The sequence below is a fragment of the Phyllostomus discolor genome, chromosome 3, assembly GCF_004126475.2.
Source record: "Phyllostomus discolor isolate MPI-MPIP mPhyDis1 chromosome 3, mPhyDis1.pri.v3, whole genome shotgun sequence".
NCBI lineage: Eukaryota > Metazoa > Chordata > Mammalia > Chiroptera > Phyllostomidae > Phyllostomus > Phyllostomus discolor.
In genome coordinates, this window is record NC_040905.2 from 62770116 (window position 1) to 62790533 (window position 20418).

Consider the following 20418-nt stretch of genomic DNA (forward strand, 5'->3'; position numbering starts at 1 on the left):
CCAAAGAGAAAATATACAGGTCAACAGCTAGACAATAAAAGCGCTTATAGGTAGCCCTCATATCACAGAAGCAGAAGAGGTTGTGATCCAGTGGGAGGATGTGCTTCAAACTTCAGTATTGTGCTTATTAGCTACACTTTGACAAGTGTCATGACTTAGCCCAAGGATGTTCTGAGTGTCACAAAAGAATGGGATGAGTTGACTGAGGACATGGAGAACATAGAGGAGAATGGCAAGTGTTAGCACAAGTTAGGCCAGACCTTGGTTTAGCAACGTCAGTACTTGAGTTTGTCTAGAAAGAATTCAGAACCAAGGGATTCAAATTATAATGAAAAGTGTATGTAGAAAGTTACAGAGTAGAAGGGCCCTTGGAACTTATAAGAAAGAGGGAGAGAGATAAGCACCTTGAGGGATGAAAGAGGGAAAAGAGGCTCCAGTGTGCTCAGAAATGTGACGATGTACTACACAGAGAGAGCCTGTCAGGGTCCTTGTTCTGAGAGCTTTTACCTAGAGGTCTCAAAGGAGGATTTCAATAGAATGTTCATTAGCTTTCCGGGTGTGTCCCCTCATGGTCTCCACTGATTGGCTGTCACCTGAGGGTCATTGATCAATGCAGCTGGTCCTGATGTAGTCATGATGTCACTCCATCTGATTTTGCTGCTTCTCTGGGCCTGGAGCTGAAACACAGCTGGAGACTAGATGTCATCTTGGGGTTAATGCTTAAGGGAGTGGTCTTACAAAGCTTATAGCTTTGCTGGTCACTATTGCACCCAGGGCTCTCTTCCCTGGTGACCTTCTACATCTGGCCTATCATTCCTACTCTGCTCATGCCTGTCTAACTGCCCACTACGCAAGAAGAACATGATTTCAGGAAAAATAAATCTCAAGTCCACAGAACCAGGTCAAAATGAAAAGTCAAATTCAATAGCTTTGCTTGTATGTGTGAATGGAAATGCAGCAGAGAACAGAGGGAATGGAATGGAAAAAGTCACACATGTATAAAGTAGCTGCATATTCATGATAAAAGTATTTTTAGGCTTGAATTATCTCATATTTCCCTCAATTCAATACTTTACTTTGAGTACACAGAAATATATAAAAATATTATCTATAGCCCTGGCCTGTGTGGCGCAGTTGGTTGCAGCATCATTCCGTAAATTGAAAGGTCTTAGGCCCAATTCCCAGTCAGGGCACATGCCTAACTTGTGAGTTCGGTCCCAGTCCAGGTGCGTACAAGAGGCAACTGATCAATATTCTTTCACATCAATGTTTTCCTCCTTCTCTCTTTCCCTCACTTACTCTCTCTCTAAACTCAATAAGCATGTCCTTGAGTGAGGATTAAACAAAATTAAATATATTCATGACTTCTATACAAACTATATGTCTTTAAACACAATTTTTAGTAGTTCTATTGAAATACAATTTGCATAATGTAAAATCCACCCTTTTAAAGTGTATAATTCAGTGGGGCTTTTTTCATATACTCCCAGAATTGTACAACTATCACCACTACCTAGTTTTAGAACACTTCATCCCTCTGCAAACAGAAAACCCCATACCTGTTGGTAATCAATCACTTTTCATTCCTCCCCTGCCCCTAGCCTCTTCAACTACTAATCTGCTGACTGTCTCTCCAGATTTGCCGATTGGCAACATTTGATAGGAGTGCAGCCATGCAACACGCGCATTTGTGTCCAGCTTCTTCCACTCAGCATGATGCTTTCAAGATTCCTCCATTTGTATGCATCATCGCTTCATTCCTTTTTATGCCTGAATAATATTCCATTGTAGGGACATCTTACATTTTATTTACTCACTCATCAGTTGATAGACATCGGAATTGTTTTCATGTTTTTGCTACTGTGAATCTGTGTGTGAATTTTTGTATGGGTATACATTTTCAATTATCTTGGGTACATAGGAGTGGAATTGCTGGGGTAACTGAATGTTCAACTTTCTGAGAAACTACTCAGAATTGCTTTCCAAAGGGACTGCCCCATTTTTCATTCCCTCCAGAAAAGAATAGGGGTTCCAATTTCTCTGCATCCTCTCCAACATTTGTTATTGTCCATCCTTTTCACTATAGCCATCCTAAGGAAGTGGTGAGATACAAGGATTCTGAGTGGCCCCCCAAATGTCCTAGTACAGATATAAAACAGGCCTGGTTCTTTTATCTGGTTTTGCCATCTGATCCACATTATTATAGGGTTGCAGATTAAATTAATTAAACTAAGAATGTACATTTTATCCTGGTTTAGGATTTATTTTACCCTCTTAAATATCAGTTAGTAGATTTTACCAACTGATATTACTATCAGTAGATATCACTAGGGGTCATGTTTAAATAATTATCATGGGCGTAATACATACATGCTTTTGTTTGCAAAATCAAGTTTTGTGTTAACTCCTGATGTACAAGTGATTAAGCTGATGCCCAAGTTAAAGGAGATAAACATTCCATTTGCTGGGGCATGACCAACACTGACTGTAACATTTACTAACCAAACAGAGCAGCACAGGTAGGCAGCCCCAGTGGTGCTGATCAGGCCTTTTTGCTAATGGAGGCACAACAAGGCAGCACAGTGTGAGGTACTGAAAAGAGCCCTGGCTTGGGAACCAAGGGGTCTGGATTTCAGTTCCGAGAGTGAACTACACTCAACCCTTTCCCTAGCATTGACTCTTTCCTACCCGGTTAGATACGTCTGCTATTTGCTAACTATAGTCTCTCTGTACTTAACGCTGAGTACACTTCAAAGGTCTTACATTATTGCTTCCTTCGTTGATTGCCTTTGGCCACTAGATTGTCAGTCCTGCAAGAGAATCCTTTCTGTTTTGTCTACCATTTCACTTTCTGCATTTTAGCACAGGACTTGATATAAATAAGCTGATTATTTAAAAATGTAGAAATCTTGTACAATTCACTGAACTACAAATTCAACTTAATGTTAGAAATTATTATCATTTACTTAAATAGTATCTCTTTAGAGATAAGGTTTCTTACGTATAAAATACAAAATGAGGACATTAGTAGTACTTACACCATTGTGTTATTATGAGAACTAAATTAAATACAAGCTAAGACATTTAAATTGGTGGTACACAGTGAACAATCAGTAAATATTCATTATTATTATTATTATTATTTTGACTCTCACACCAAGGTATCAGTTTCTCAATAAAAATTGAAAAGGACTGATTGAGAGTTTCCCTAATATGCTTCCCACCACCAGTATTGTGACGATATGTTTGTTAGCATAATAACCTATATCCATGGTGTTTATGTATATTCCATTTCTGGGACAGGCAGTATGGTATCTTAGATTGACATGAGGACACCTAGGAACTTGATAACAATGGAAGTTCTCAGTTTCATTCATGGAGACAAAATTACATTTGAAAACTGCTATTTTTCTCTAAGTCATTTGTAACTTGAAACTCAGCTTTGTTTTTTTCTTGTACATTGAAGTTCTGCAGTGAAATATTAGGGTGGGTCTAGAAAGGTTTCAGAAAATATCAAGTGTTATTTTCAGTGAAATCAAATCCCGTGTGTTGGTTGTTCTTTAGGAAAAACACCAGTCCTTTTCTGGTTTTATAAATATACTCTGAAACTCAAGACTTGAATTTCTGATCTTATTCAGGAGGGAAGCACAATATTAATCCCTGCTCTTCTGGAAATATTTTTCTGAAAATAATAAACCTCCAGTTAGAGAAAATGGTTATTATTCATATTTGATCCACTCATAGTAATATTGATTCATGTTAAAGGGATATCTAAATGGCCTTGTCAGTCACATTTAAATTAATGGAACATTGGTACCACAATTAAACCCCATGCATAAGTTTAATTACTCTCAATCTGTCTTTATGTTTCTTCTTCCTCTTCTGCCTGCCCACCAGAGACTAAATGTTCCATGTCTCTTCTTTATCTTTCTCTGCTTTACCTTCTATGATCACTTCACTTTTGTGTTACCTCCATCTCTTATTCTTTTTCTGGGAATAACCTTTTCCCTCTTTAACCTTTATGTTTTAATGTGAGGATTCAGAAAGCGATACAGAAAACAGATAGGAAAAAGTAGAAAATGAGAAGAATCTGGAGGAGGATGTAGAAAGATGGTTGTGTTTAAAGAGGATAAAATGAAAGAGAGGACAGGCTACCAAAACAATTTGTAAAACCTGTGATACATTTTCTGGGAAGAACAGCACTAAAGGGTTTAAAGAAAAAGTACCCAGGCTAGACACTGTCACAAACATTGAAAAAGAACTGGTAAGCGTTCTGGTAAAAGAAACATGCTATCTGCCTTTTTAATAAACTTACTTCCTCTTTGAAATAAACAATTATAGGCAAAATATTTTTCTAGATTGTTTCCCTCCCACTACTAGTCCTGAGCTCTTTTATTCAGCTGAAAATGGCAGTAAATACTGACAAACAGCATTTACTGTTTCTGACGTATTTGAATAGAGTTTTAGATAAAGAGCAGTTACCTAATTGAATTCAAGGACCCAGCCCAATATATATAAAAGATATTTTAGTCAAAGTTCTAAGTTTTACGTAGCTCATTCTTACATAATAATGTCACTGTACTTGAGATTTCCATAGCTAATTCCACTCAGGTCAAGGAGCATTTAGCCGAAATACCACTGAGCAAAGCACACATTACAAGGCTTTGAGCCATTTGCAGTTCAACTACTTAAAACCCATGAATAAATCTTGGTTGGAAAGACAGAATGACAGAAAGAAGGAGCCTTTTCATTTTTTTTAATTTCCTTGTTCAAATATTTCCCTAATTGTGAAATGCAACACAATAGAAATCATCTATTCCAAACATACAATGAATAAACCTAAATGTATATCTTAATCTACATTGTGAACACCTGTGTGATCAATACACAGGTCAAGAAATAGAACGTTGCCAGCTCTAGATGTATGAGAATCTTGATGTCTGCTAAGGTCATAATGTTTGTCTCCCCAAAATTGATATCCTAAGCCCCAAAGGTGATGGTGTTAGTAGGCGGGCCTTTGGGTGGTGAGTAGGTCATGAGAGTAGAGCCCTCATGAATGGATCAGTGTTCTTACAGAAGATCTGACAGAACTCCCCAGCCTCCTTCGTCCATTTAAGGATACAACTTGGAAGAAGGCCTCCACCCAATTATGCTGGTGTCCTGGTCTCACATTTCCAGCCTCCCAAACTGTGAAAAACATATTTCTGTTGTTCATAAGCTCTCCTGTCTGTGGTAGTTTGTCATAGAAGCCCAAATGGACTAGGACAACCTATAACAGAGCAAGTCCTCTCAACTTGTTCTTGAGGAGTGGCTTAATTCTCCATGATTTGTTGCTTCATTTACATTTTAGAAATAGGTTTTCAAGTTCTAACAAAAACCCTGCTGGGATTTTCATTAGGGTTGCACTGGATTTATAGATCAATATGGAGAACATAGCATATTTATCAATTATTTATTTAGGTCTTTATTTTTTTATGAAGTTTTATAACAGTCTCTGTAGAAGTCTGGAATATGTTTTGGCAGATTTATTTGCAGGTAGTTGATCTTAGAAAGATTATCTCATAAACTTTTATAATTATATGTACAGAAGGCTTGGACATACTTTGACAGATTTTTCCCTAGACATTTGATATGTTATAATATTTTAAATTCTCTCTCTATTTAAATTTTATTCTTCTTATATTTTGTCATTTAGAAAGAAAATAGATTTTTATACATTGATTTTCTATCCTGCAAACTTGTTCAGCTGTCTTTTTACGTTTTAATGTACAAAACCAAACATCAATAAATAAAAATTTCCCCTTTTTTAATCCTTATCCTTGTTTCCTTGCTTTACAACACCAACTAGGACTTCCAGTGCAATATGAAATAGAAGTGTTGATGGCAGACATTGTATCTTCAAAGAAAAACTCTCAATAATTTTATCATTAAGCATAACATATGTTATAGGTGTTTATAGATCATTTTGTGCATTTAAGGACATTTTATTATTTTCCTCAGTTTGCTATGGGATTTTGTTTTTTAATCATAATAGATATTGAAGTTTGTTAGGATCCGAGTACTCAGATGTTCATTGTTGCTGGAGTTTCGTTGCTTTTAGACCTTTTAATGAACAGAGCTAGGAAATAGATACACTCACATATACTCAAATCTGTATCCCTATATCCATTTGTGTGTGTGTGTGTGCCATGAGTTTATAACTGACACCTCCAATTTCAACCTAACACTAGAGCACAGGTGGCAAACACAGGCCAGAAGGCTGAATCTGGCCCTCCACCTTGTTTTTTCCAGCCTGGCACCTTGTTTCTACCCGGCGGCAGCACCGAGCTCTTGCTTAACTGTTAAGAAATAGCTACATTTATACAGCCCTAAAATTACATTTGGCCCTTTGAAAGCAACTGTGAGGCTGACATGGCCCCTGATGAAAATGAGTTTGACACCCTGCACTAGAGGGTTCATTCTAGCCTTCCTCCTTTCCTCATTTGCAATTCTTTTCTCCAGCAAGAGAAACCCAGGTCTTACTTTCCGGACCATATTTACTTATTTTCTCAATCTAGGACACACATAAAATAGTTTTAGAATTTCTAATCCATAACCCTGTGAAAAACAAATTTACCAACTGGAGTAATATATTTGTGTATAGTTCCTTTTGTCCTTCAGACTTAGAGTTACTGTGAAAACACTGTTTCGCTGCCCTTTCCCCCCACTCCCTTCAGTGTGATGGTGTTGTTGGTTTGTATGACAGTTAGGTGCATTTGTTACTGTTTGTATTCCACTTGGGGTTGCTTTTACATCATAGGTGAATTTAATTTTTTCTTTTAAAAATGAATTAAATTCATAACCACAAAACATACCATGGTTCTAAAAGTCAGAGCTGCACAAAGGGGTACACTTAGCAATGTCATTCTGATCATCCTCTTTCTTATTTCAATTACTCCACTCTTTCTGTGCCATTCCTATCCACCATTTTGGTAGGCTATCTTAATTATTTTCTGTTTTATCCTCCCTGTATTTTTTTGGCATTAATGAACACATAAATGTATTTTATCTCATATCCCATTTCTCCTACAAGATAGTTTACCATGGATATTCCTTTATTTTAATGATATATTCTGTAAATCACTCCACATCAGTTCATAAATATCTTGTTTGTTTTTTATTAGTGCTGCATAGCACTCAGTAATTTATTCAATAATTCTCCTTTATATAGGTATTTATAATGTCACCAGTAATTTTCAATACTATCAATACAACAATGAATAACCTTATACATGATTATTTTTATATCATTAGAGGTACAAATTCCTAGAAGTGGAATTACTTGGTCAAAAAGTAAATGCACATATAGCTTTGTTTAAAATTACCAAATTCTCCTAGAATTATTGTACCAGTTTGCATTTACATGGGCTATGTGTGAGACTGTTTCCCTACAGCCTTGCCAAAAGAGTATGTTGTCATACATTTTAATAGTTGTTGATCTGATAGGCAAGAAATGTTACCTCAGTGTTTTAATTTTTAGTTATCTAATTATGAGTAATTTTGAATATCTCTTCATATATTTAAGGGCTATATTCTACTTTTCTGTTAACTGTCCTTTATATTATTTTCCATTTTCCTACTGTTTTTTTTTTTTTACTCTTGTCCTTCAAGTTTAAGAGTTCCTTGTACTTACAAAATGGTCTCAGGGATATAATGTATAGCATAAGAAATATATAGTCAGTAATGTTATAATAACTATGTATGGTGCCAGGTGAGTACCGGAAATATTGGGGTGGACACTTTATAAAGTATATAATTGTGTAAACACTATGCTATACACCTGAAACTAATACAAAATAATCTTGAATGTAAACTTTAATTGAAAAATAAAATTAAGAGATTTTATACTTTAGGTATGTTAGTCATTGGTCTATGACATATGTTAAAAATATTTTCTTCCCGAATATCTGTTCTTCTGATTTTAATTAGTTTGTTTTCACCATGGACAAATATTTGTTGTTAGATCAAATTTATGAGTCATTTCTTTTATACCTTCTGGATTTTAAGATATAGTTAGAAAGACTTCTCCTACAATAAAATTAAAAAGAAATTTACTCATGTTTTTCTTCTAGTATTTTTATGGTTTTATATTTTACATCTAGGTCTCTAATCTTCTTGGAGTTCATTTTTTAAAACATTTTATTTATTTTTAGGGAGAGGGGAAGGAGAAAGAAAGGGAGAGAAATATCAATGTGTGGCTGTCTCTGAAATGTCCCCTACTGGGGACCTGGCCCACAACTGAGGCATGTGCCCTGACTGGGAATCAAACCACAACCTTTTAGTTCCCAGCCCGTGCTCAATCCACTGAGCTATACCAGCTAGGGCCATTTTTATGTGGGGACCTAATATTATATTTTCTCAGCACCATTTATAAGCCCATATTTCTAAATGCAGTGTGGTACTCCCAGACTGAATCTGGAACAGAAAAGGCTCCACATCCTCTTTGGTAAAATGTGGATAGTGTCTCTTTCAAAATACTAGTGTGCAACTTAAATAATGCAACCTATATACTATGGTGAACACTTTATAAATGCTAGTTTCCATCCTATTAAACAATCACTCTCTGTTGTCTTGGTGTGTCTAGATGAAATGTACATACATCTGCCTGGGTCAGTGGTTCTCACATAGTTGTGTCCATAAGAATCACTTGGGATGCTAGCTCAAAAGCAGACTTCTTGGGTCTGTCATTTAGATGTTCTAATGCAGTGGCTCTGGCATGGTTCAGGAATCTGCAGTATACCCAGGTCCATGTGTAACTTTGAGACCAAACAAGAAAGTATTAGCCTAAGGGGTGTGCCCATCTCATTCAACCCCATGGAATGACTAAAATATGCGAAGACTTATAACCCAGCTAAAATTATAAATCACTATTTTTATAAAAACTGTTTTGTATCAGTTATAGATCAATATGTCTGTGATAAAAATGAGGATTTCAAAAGTAAAAATGTAATTAGAGTTCATTTTAATTTATTTGAATCAGGAAATTTTTGAGACAGATCATGAAGAAAATTAGGCCTGAGGATGTAAAGGGTGCAATTGTGTTTGTAGGTTTAGTGACTCAGGTACATTGGTGTGTGGCACACACTGAAACATCCTCTCCTAGAATCTGGGAACATAGAGGAGAAAGATAGAAAGATGCAGCTTTTTACTGGCATTCCAAATATAATTAGAAAAAAATAAAAGAGAGAAGGGATCTCTTCTAGAAGAGGTATCTTTTTGTATTCCAGTTAAACTAAAAATATGTGCTTGATTCACACATAAGCTTAAATTTTATGCCAGAAACTCTCTCCTCAGTTACTGACACCAATAAAGAGATTGATGCGACAAGCACATTTACTGTTTAGAACCCATTACAGAAGAATGCTGTCTCGGCTCCAATACCAACATAAGCAGCAGGTGACAGAGAGAACATAGCTGTGATTCATTCACGCATATTGTGTCTAAAAGTAATTTTTGTGGCAGCTCAACCACAGAGTGATTTAAAATTTCTAAATAGATGGTAAAGTACATCAGCCTGATTAAATGTACTCCCACAAAAACAAGTGTTTGTTCTCAATATCATCATGTAGCCTGTACAACTCTAATCTGATTGTCTAGATGTTCAAAAACACCTGTCACAATACACTGAACATGATTATGTTTTGTGTGGTGGGATTGTGTGTGGTGAGCTCAGGCTCTTGACTGAAAAGTAAAGTATGAAATGGCCTCTTTTCTCCAATAAGGATCCGACTGCCAAGGTGATTTTTCTTCTAATACCTAGGAATATTTTAAAGATTAGAAACCAACTTTGCATATTTAAAAAGCCTGGCCATTTTATTCCAGTTGGATGATTTCTCAGGTAGATGACTTTGAGGAATCAAATACAAATTTATATTTGACATGAGAACTCCCCTTGTCTCATTCTAATAGGGGAAATAGAATGTGTTGAAAATAACTATAAAAGTCATATACCCTTATATCTATACATAGATACATATGATTTACTCTCCTATATTAGATACTGTTCTCTAACTGGACAATGATATGCAGTGTTTTGAAAAGTATATCTTTAAAGAAACATCCTTCACATAATAGAAGGGGAGAGGAGGGCAAACAGATACATGTATATTACGTTCATAGAAATTTTCTAAGGAAGACATACTTAAGAAACTTTAAAATTGCTATAAAGATGGTATGAATTAAAATGTAAAACATGAGTATCACTTTTTATGAATATGTTACATCTATCTTATTCTATTTCATTACATCCAAGTCTGCATCATTATATCTTGGATTTCTTCAGTATGGCCTTCTTTTGGCAGGACCCAACATTCCATGTCATGCCCACCAACCCATTTCCCACTTTCCAAAGGAAAAAATGTATAGGTGAAGACAAGGAGATGTCACTATAAAATTAGATGCATACATACAGCATTGAGGGTAAGGGGAGGGAGGGGAAGGAGAGAGGAGAGGGAGAAGAAGAGAGAGAGAGAGAAGGCACTTTGATTTTAGAAACAGTAGAATGGACAATTCCTATTAAAACCACATAACACAGACACAAAATCTAGTCATTGCAGAAGTTGTGGGCCAAAAATATTGGCAATGAGAATACACATTCCCATGCACTATAGTAGTAACCAAACTACCACAATAAATAAACAGATAATAATGTAGTTAAAATATTAATAAATTAGAATGGAAAGGCAATAAAGAAGAGCATCTGAAAATGTCTGTATTAAGACACTCACCATTGGTGCTACATCAATACCAGAGTTCTGGCATTCAAATTATGTGTATACATGAAATATTCAAACTGGGCCACATTTTACAGCATAGTGTGTCAGCTGGTCTTCATAACAGAATACTGAATCTAAGTCTTAGTATGCTCTGTTTATGTGCTAACTTATTTTGCAAATATCAAATTTAAGTGACTCGAATAGCTCACCAATAGCTTACTCTAGTCATAAATATCCTTAAGTCCTATGTGAAAATAAAAGCGTATGGATTTTCATATCTCTTAAATGTAAGAACTGAGAAGGGACTTGTATTTTGAGAGAGTTGGCCCACTTAGGGCCTTGGAGCTTACTTTAAGAGTGATTGGTTACATAGCTAAAGTGCATAAATTACCAAAAAATAGCCATAAATTAGTCTATGCAGATATTGCAAATTGATTGGCCAGATAGTTTCACACTGTCAAGAGCTTAATCAGACTTAGCACTCAGTGTCATGCTTGGGCTGACCTCAGGGCCTCTCTGCACACAAACACATTATGAGGTTGAGAAAGGTTTTGAGGTCATAGAGAGAGGACATTCTTTCCGATAATCCTACAGCTGGATTGGATAGACTCTCAAGTCTGTCTAATTGTGTGAGGGCCTGAGGGTTATAGTAGTGCTAGGTGGCTTAACTGATGTCACAAGCCAGATGGAAGACAGGTCAAATTTGCATAGTTCTGCAATTTACAAACATTAAGTCAGTTACTCCTAGAGTCATTTTCCTCCGATACCAGCTGACAGAGAATAAAATATTTGCCAGAATATTTACCAGAAAATTCACACTGAAGACATACCTCACCCTGAACCTGTATCCCCCTGAGACTACCATAATATCCCCAGATTTCCTCAGTCTTCAGCCAAAATTATTTTTAACTTTCTTTTTCTATAGTAAAATTATAATGAAATAAATAATTTTGCTTTAAGTAGCTGAACAAAGACTTCAGGTATGGTCAGGGGAGGTAGTATAGCAGGAGTTGAGGTGTCTAGCATGTTAATACAAAAATGCCTGCTCTACACAGACTAGAAAATTTAGCATTATCACAAATACTGAAATTTTATTAATCTGGAAAGGGACTGCTACACAACCTCTGTTTTTAGTTGATTCTTGACTCTCACCAAATGTTAGAGCTTGCTCGATTGAGATAGGAACATATTAAGTTGTCCTTTCAAACTGAAGGCATGTGACTGTGAATGTGTGTAATTGGCATTAGAATATTGGATTAGTAGCCCTGGCTGGCATAGCTCAGTGGATTGAGCACGGGCTGGGAACCAAAGTGCCCCAGGTTCGATTCCCAGCCAGGGTACATGCCTGGGTTGCAGGCCATAACCCCCAGCAACCACACATTGATGTCTCTCTCTCTCTCTCTCTTTCTCTCTCTCTCTCTCTCCCTCCCTTCCTTCTCTAAAAATAAATAAATAAAATCTTAAAAAAAAAGAATATTGGATTAGTTAAGTCTTTAAATTTAACTTATATATTTTTTCCTACTATTTCTCATAAGTTCAGCTAAAGATACACTCAATCCCATGCCAGCCTTATTCTCGACAACTATCCACAGCTATTATTTTAAAGTTGTCTACACCTTTCAACATCTAGCCTTTACTCTCTAATGAAAAATGAAATTCTTTGCCTCTCTTATGTGTACTCTGAATTTCTTGAGATTCTGATTCAGGCAGAAAAATGTCCTTAACTCTTCCCCTGGGCTTTAACAATCTGTTTGGTGTAGCAATGAAATACATTCAACTTCCCTCCTCACACTGGAGTCTGTCCCTCCTGTGCTCTTTCAAAATGGAAATAAGGAACAGCTGTCAGTGGACAAGAGTGGAGTGAGTTGTTTATATGAGTTCCAGTTGTGGAACTGCCTGAAACTTAATGCTATAACCAGACCCAATCTGGAAGGAAATCATCTCAATTCCTCTTTCCCGTTTACTTAATCCATCACAGCATTCTTTCCAACATCAATTCTATGGAGACAGGGATTGGTTGATTGATTGATTGATTTTGCTCTTTGGTATGTTGTTGGTCCCTAGGACACAGAATAGTACCTGATGTTTACACATAGTTAGGCATCCTATAAATAATTGTTGAATAAATGGAACAAATGATGGAAATGCAGCTCTAGAATCCTGTGCCACACAACAGTCTAGGTAGTTAAAATGAAATCTGTTTGCCATCCTCGGATTCTGGGTTGTTGCAAGCTGACTTCATGGTGAGGCTGCCAGGACACAGACTATGGACTTAGCAAATTATTAGTTCACAAAGCACGACCAGTATTGCTTCTGGCTCTGATCCTCCCACCTATAGCTCTAGGGCTGACTTGCTCTGAGGGAGATTCTAAGATTGGTGATTCTAACACAAGATGGTGTGGTACAAATCTGAAAAATGCAGGTATGGTCACTATATTAGATTCATAGGACTACCATAAGAAATTGCCACCAATTTACTATGGCTTAAAACAACAGAAGTATATACTGTCCCATTCTGAGATCAAGCTGTCTGCAGTACCAAACTCCCTCTGAAGTCTCTAGGAGAGAAGGCTTCCTTGCCTCTTCCAGCCTCTGGAGGTCCCAGGTGCTCTTTGGCTTGTGGTAGCATAATTCCAACTTCTGCTTCTATCATGACATGGCCTTCTTTCCCATATGTGTCTTTGATTCCAAGTCTTCCTCTCCTTTCTCTTTTACAGACACCAGTCACTGGATGTAGAGCCCACTCTAAACTGATAAGACTCCATTCTAAATTAATTACATATACAAAGACCCTATTTCCAAATAAGGTCACATTCACAGGTACCTGGGGTTAGGATTAGAACTTAACTTTTTGGGAAACACAATTTAACCCACTTCATTCACTGTCTTCATGGAGCTTACAATTGAAAGTAAAGACACAGATAAGTAAACTGGAAGTTACAACTTTGTGTGTTTTCATGGAGGAAGTAAAATCTCCTGTGAGAATGATGAAAAGGAGCACCTAGCCAGATTGCCTAAAGGGCTCAGAATTGCACTCAACAGCATATAACAGAAATCTGAAAGCAGTGACATAATTAAAGATTTATTTATATAGAAACTAGAAGTAGGTAGTTTGCACCTTGTCCAACTGTTCCAGGAAATCACTGAGCATCTGGTCTCCCTCTGGTATTTTTTATTCTCCAGTGTGGCTCTTAGTCTCATTGCTATAAAGTATCTATTTCAATGCTGGACATTAGGTCTACATGGCAGGTAAAAAGAGAGGGAGAAGAAAAAGAGACACTGGTAGTCCGAGCCTGACTTTTTACATCATGCAGACCCTGCCTCATAGACTTCTACTTCTAGCTGTTTGGACAGGACTGAGTCACCTGGCCATTCACAGTTTCAGGGAGACTGAGGAGGTGAATATTAGTAAGTGGACCACACCAGTCTGCACACAATTGGAGTTCTATCAGCAATGTAAAAGGGAAGAGGGGAATTAGATGGGCAACTAACAGAATCTGCCATAGAACCCATCTCAGTGATAGTGATGCCCAATCTGAGGCTCAAAGGATGAGTAAGGGCCCTCCTAGGGCAGAGGGGTTTTCCAGACAGAGGGCCGAGTATCAGACCCAGAGGTAAGAAAGAGCCAGGCAAGAAAAGATGAAAGACTCTAAATATGTCTGAATTGCAGTGTGTAAGGTGGGAAGTCAAATCAAGAGATGAAGCTGGGGAGGAAATGAGTGGTCAAAACCTAAAAGGTCCTATAAACCATTTGTATCATTTTGGACTTTGGGATGCAATTGGAAACAAACTTTGTCTGTTTTAAGCAAAAAATGAAAGTATTAAAATGTTCTTGGGCAGTTCACAGAATTTTTTAGGCCTAAAAAACCACTAAGGGCTTCGCTGTCTGGAAGAAGCTCTGAATTATGACAAAGAACCAGTCAGCAAGGGTGCCCCTGCCCCACTGCTGAGCACCAACCCTGTGGGACACCACATACCACCACCAAAGCCCCGCCATTGGCGGCCTGGGAGTTCTCCCCTCCTGGAGCTTCCTTGGTATCTACAACACATGTCACCCCCACCTCAGAGCCTATGCAAGTAGTCTTGATTCAAGTGTTTAAATTCTAGCTTGTAAAGAAGTCTGAATACTTGGGGTGTTTTTACTTTTGACATGAGAAGCAGCACTTCCTTTCATCAAAACCTCCCCAAAATACAGAAAGAAACTGTAGATGTTGGGCAACCAGAATGGCCAAGGGACTCTGTGAGACTACAGGGAGCACCTGAGAGAAAGGGAGAGGACCATGGCCAGGAAGGCGGAGCACGTGAATTTAAGAGGAGGACCCATCCTAGGGTATAGCTAGGGTCTTGTTCTCAGGGAGTGCTTCTGAATAAGGAGATGGTATCAACACCAAGACCAGAAACTAGTCTTTCTGAATCATGCCAGACTGCCTTGTGGAGTGAGACAAGCAACTATGGTATTTAGCTTTCTGTGTCTGATTAAAAAACAACAACAAGCAAAACTATGCTATTGGATGGGAAGAAGAGAATAGGATGCAAGGCATTGCCTGTTCTCTGCCCTTCGGCTGCTGCTGCTGGGCCCAAAGCAGCAGACATTTACTCCCCAGTGCAGAACAGATGGGTGGCACCCCGTCTCTGTCCCTGTCCCCAGAGAAAGCCGTGAATACAGCTGACTTATGAAGGGTCTGTCAGAAGAGACCCTCATCCCAGACTGTGGGGAAACGCAGCACCAGGACTGAGTAGCTAGGAATGTAAACAAGGATCATGCCTCCCAGCTTTACCTCCCATCATGGCACCTTCTTCTCAAATGAATTAATAAGGATTTATTACCATGGTACTTTCTTCCCTTCTTCCCCAAGGAACTGAAGACATAAATAATGAAAATCTCTGGATATTCTCCTTTCCCTCTCACACCAAATCATGAGAAAGTAAGCTGGATATTGACTTTGTAGCAACTTTCAGGCCCAGTGGCTTTTCCTATTAAATAATGAGAGAATGCTGCATAGCAGGACAAAAGCGCTGAGTGCCCCAGTGTTGCAGGATGGAGGAGTACCTCACTAGTGGTCACGGGTTGCCCTTTGACCACACAGAGAAGTTTGCAAAAATCACTAAGTCCATGTGTGACAACCACAGAACTTAGAAGCTTCTGTACCCTCCAGTGAAGGGATGTGGAGTAGCAAAATTTGAGGGAGGAATGAGGGGCTGCTGCAAAGGAGATTGTGAAACTGAGCATGTGTCCAGGACTACTACTCCAAGAGTGGGTGGCTTCTCACCTTGAACGGTGGGACTGAGCCAGCTGCAATTCCAAGGCCACCAGTGTGGCGGGGCGGGGGGGGGGGGTGGTCAGAGCTGGTGTGCAGCCGCAGGGAAGTGAGGAGCCCATGAGTGGACAGGGCGTGGATCTGAGACTCACTGTGGCAGGGACACACTGGGCCACCTATCGTCACTGGAGCCCCATCACTTCATCTGGGTCAGGAAAGGGAGTCAGAATAAAAATAAATCTTGATTCATTAAAACTAGTGACAATTTAAACTAGAAGAAACTGAAATATCATTACTGGCAAGTCTTCTCCGGACCTGTGGGGACCTCAGAAGGAAAATCAATTCAGCCACAGAAAATTTAAAAGCTGCTTTGTTTTGGTGGGGTTGGGGGCATTGTACATTTGAGGTTAGTGAGTAAATTTAAGATGCAACTACATTTTTCATTAAGATTTATTTTTGTTGGTTTTTTTGTGCCTAGAGCTCTTTGCTTTTACCTTTAGATGGCGTTGGATTTGTTTTTCTTCATGTTTATGTTTGTTTGTGTGACTTGATTGTTTCTGACAACATTACCTTGAAAAAGTATGGTTATATGATGCCAAGCTGACCGTTTCTCATCACTCCAGGAAGATATTTTAGCCAGAGTCATGGTGAGGAATTCCTAAAGCCAAGACAGAACAGTATTTCTCTTTGCCTCCTTGTGTCTTGTTCTTTCTTACTGGACCAAGAGACTGGAAACGTTTTTAAGTGAAAGCTCCAAAGAAAATTATAAACACATTTCAAGCCCATGAGTTCCTTGGCTAGCCCCTTCTCTATATTTAGCCCCAAAGACTACCCCTATGGGTATCCCTTGGGATAGTCCCATATTCGTGGCAAGTCAGTCCGACTTCCAGTAGACGGGAAGAAAATCATGCAGTTTGATTCTTTCCTTTTCTCTCTCTCTTATTCTCTCAAACACACATGCATTCACACATGTGCACACATACACTGCACTAACACACCTTTCATATACACTTCACAGTGGTCTCAGAATAAGTGGACAGCTCTGGTATTAATTAATATTTTCAATGTCAGTCATGACATGGGTAGCTTTTAAAAAACTCTGTTCCCAGAGCCTTTTTAATTAAATCTGAGGATCCCAGCTAGACATCAATTCTCTATTTCCTTCACAGCTGTTGATCTATGGTAGATCAATGTGTCAAAAAAAAAAAAAGCAGAAGTTTTCAAAGTCTTAGCCAGCTGAAAAGACTACCTTTTATGTTTCATAAAGCAAACAGGTACAAAGTCTACTGATAATTTGCAGGGCCTGTTTAATTTAGGTAGGATACTTATTTTATCAGTTTAATGGGATTTTTGTTGTTTATATCTGGCAATATATGTATCAAAAGAGAGAGATAAAAACATGTATGCACACATACACACAATATGAGGATTTCTCGACTCTGCTCTGTGTATGTGGCCTATTTATTCCTTCTTTTTACTTCCCTAATTGATTCATCAACCTAGGTTAAGAAGTGCCTTTGTGAAGTTACTTCTGGGGTAACTCAGCAACCACCTTCACAACTGGCTTTCACCAACATTATTATCAGCAATCACTCTTATATAATAGCCACCATTGTGTTCTTTACCCGTAGAGCATCAACACCCAACGATGGTGTCCAGCATTCCTAGGTTGGCGGTACCGGCTATATATGCTCTCAGGGCAACTCCTGTGCTATTGTAAGAGGTGTCAACACAAAAGTTGTCATTATTCCATCATTTCTTTTGCAGCTAAGAATATTCATTTTCTCTCATTAATTTTATTCAATTATCCAGGTTGTAAGCACCAGACTGGAACATAATCAAGGGTTCTAAAATGAGAATAGACGGCATCAGAGAGGATGAGAGAATGGGAGTATGGAAAGGCTTGCTAATTTTTCTCATGAAACAAACCTTATACAAAGGTGCCTTTAGACAGAGAGGCTGAGTGCGATAACCATGCTAGAAAGCTGGGGGACCCACAGAACTTGTGCTACTCAGAGACACAAACCAAATGTTCAGGTACTCATTTTTTAAAAGATTTTAAAAAATTTTTTACTTCTAGAGAGAAGGGAAAGGAATGAGAGAGGGAGGGAAACATCAATGTGTGTTTGCCTCTTGCATGCCCCTACTGGGGACCTGGCCCACAACCTAGGCACGTGCCCTGACTGGGAATTGAAGCAGTGACCCTTTGGTTCACAGGCCCATGCTCAATCCACTGAGCCACACAGCCAGGGCCAATTACTCATTTTTATGCCCCTGAATTACACTGCTAATTTAAGCATTTCTTTTTGAGCAGTGATACAAGTATATTTTCCAGGTAATTGATTACTGTAGGCATTTTATTCCTTAATATGTAAATTATTAGTATTTTCTAAAGGTTTACCTACCATTTTATTATTTATTGCAATTTGCTTTATCAAAATAAAGCATTAAGCCCCATTTCATGCCATTATCTCTAAAGAAATTAGTGTATTCTCTATGTTAAAAAGGTTCCAATAAGAAAAATGTTTAATTATTTCCTGTGAAAAACTAATAAAAAATAAGTGCATTTTGTGCTTCATTTTATTTCATGTCAAATTTATGCACCTTAACTATTCCACATCAGTTGAAATGAAGCACTTTTGATGCAAATTGGCCAAATTACAGGACTTAGATGCAAAGTAAAAATTGTCCAGTTACTTGTTTCCAGTCTTCTTGTTACACTCAGTTCTTGACTTTTCTGTGTGGTCCTTTTTTTGGGAGGTCATTGTTCCTCACTATTGATCAAGTTAAAGCTTCATATCCTTTTACTCATTGCTCCTTCAGCTGGTTAATTATTTGAGTGTGGATGCAGATTGTGTTCAATATACTTACACAAAGTCATTTAAAAACTACATTAAAATAAATTAACGTAAAGTAGAAAGAATAGTCTCTCTTGTATCTAACATCTTAAAGTATTCACCAACATTTACCCAATAAGAAGGCACTCACTGAGTACATCCTACAGGTCAGGAGCATGACCGTGACTGTGCTGTATTGGAAAGGGTCTGTACCTCCCACAAACCATAAAATGAGTGCTGGTGTTGGAGGTAGAGCCCAACTTGACCACTGAATAGCTATGTGATCACACATGATCTTCTGTTTCTTCCCTATTAAATAAGAGGATTAATGACTACTTCACAGGATTGCTAATAGAACAAATTGAACATAGGAAGTGGTACATAAGGCATGATTAGTGATAATAAAGGAGGTGAGAATTGGGTGTAACTGAGGAAACAACAGAATTAGAGGCCCCAGAAACAAAAAGTGAACACTGAAGAGGAAAAATACAGAGCAGGATCTCTGTCTACAGAATCCAAACCAGGTCCCCGAGTTACCCCAATTTATCTCCTTCCCAAAGTTACCTAGGAGGAGACCGCATTTAGAAGGCTGAATGCTTAATATCTGCCTGCTGTAGTCTCTTCCCAGGTGACTGGCAGACCTCATTTCTATAGTGGGTCAAAAGTTCAGAGGTCAGTGTTGACAGAATACCTCATTGCTGTCTGCTTCTGAATCTGCTTGTTTATTTCATTACATTACCAATGAATTTAGCCACACTGGCTGAACAAGTTCCTTAAAAGTAACTATGCATAGTGAGAATATTTTGGAAGAAAGTTGCTGTGAAGTTAGCCTTTGACATTTATTGGATCATTAAGAAAAGATTTACTGTGTAACTATCATTTGCCAAACACCCTACATATTATGGTGGAGGTGGGGCGGGGATTACAATAAATTGTAAGAGGGAAAGTAGAGCTGAGGGCTAAAGGAAGAACAACAGGTTACCCAGCAAAGGCAGAGGCACATGCCCCCCAGGCAGCAGGAATGGCACCTGCAGCTCCTCAGGGGGTGAGAGAAAGCAGGGCTGTGTGGAAGAACTGTGGGGAGTTGGGTGTGGGGTGGGTGCTGGTTTTATCAGAAGAGGCTAGAGAACTGAGAAGCCACCAGATCAAGCAGGCAGTTTTGTTTTGTTACAGAGTTTGCATTTTATCTTGAGCTTTAAAGACATTAATGGATTTAAGTGGAGAAAAAAGAACATGATCAGATTTGCAGGAAACAGACCTAAATCTGGCTTCAGGGTGGAGTATGGGTTGTTGAAAATTAAGGCAGGAGTTAGAACAATTAGGAAACTCACGGGAGAGTCCAGGCAGAGAAATCTGGTGACTCAGACTGAGGTAGTGCAATGGACATGGGAAGAAGGGAATTAAATATAGAAATCAGGTATAGAGGACTTCAGGTTACATTATACTAAACTGTTTTCAGTCACTGAATAAAGAACACAGAGAGAGTCTGCTTGGAGTTGTTGGGGTTGAAAGAGAGAGGATGAATTCAGTTCTGAACAGGCCGACTTTTTAGTGCCTGCCATACATCTA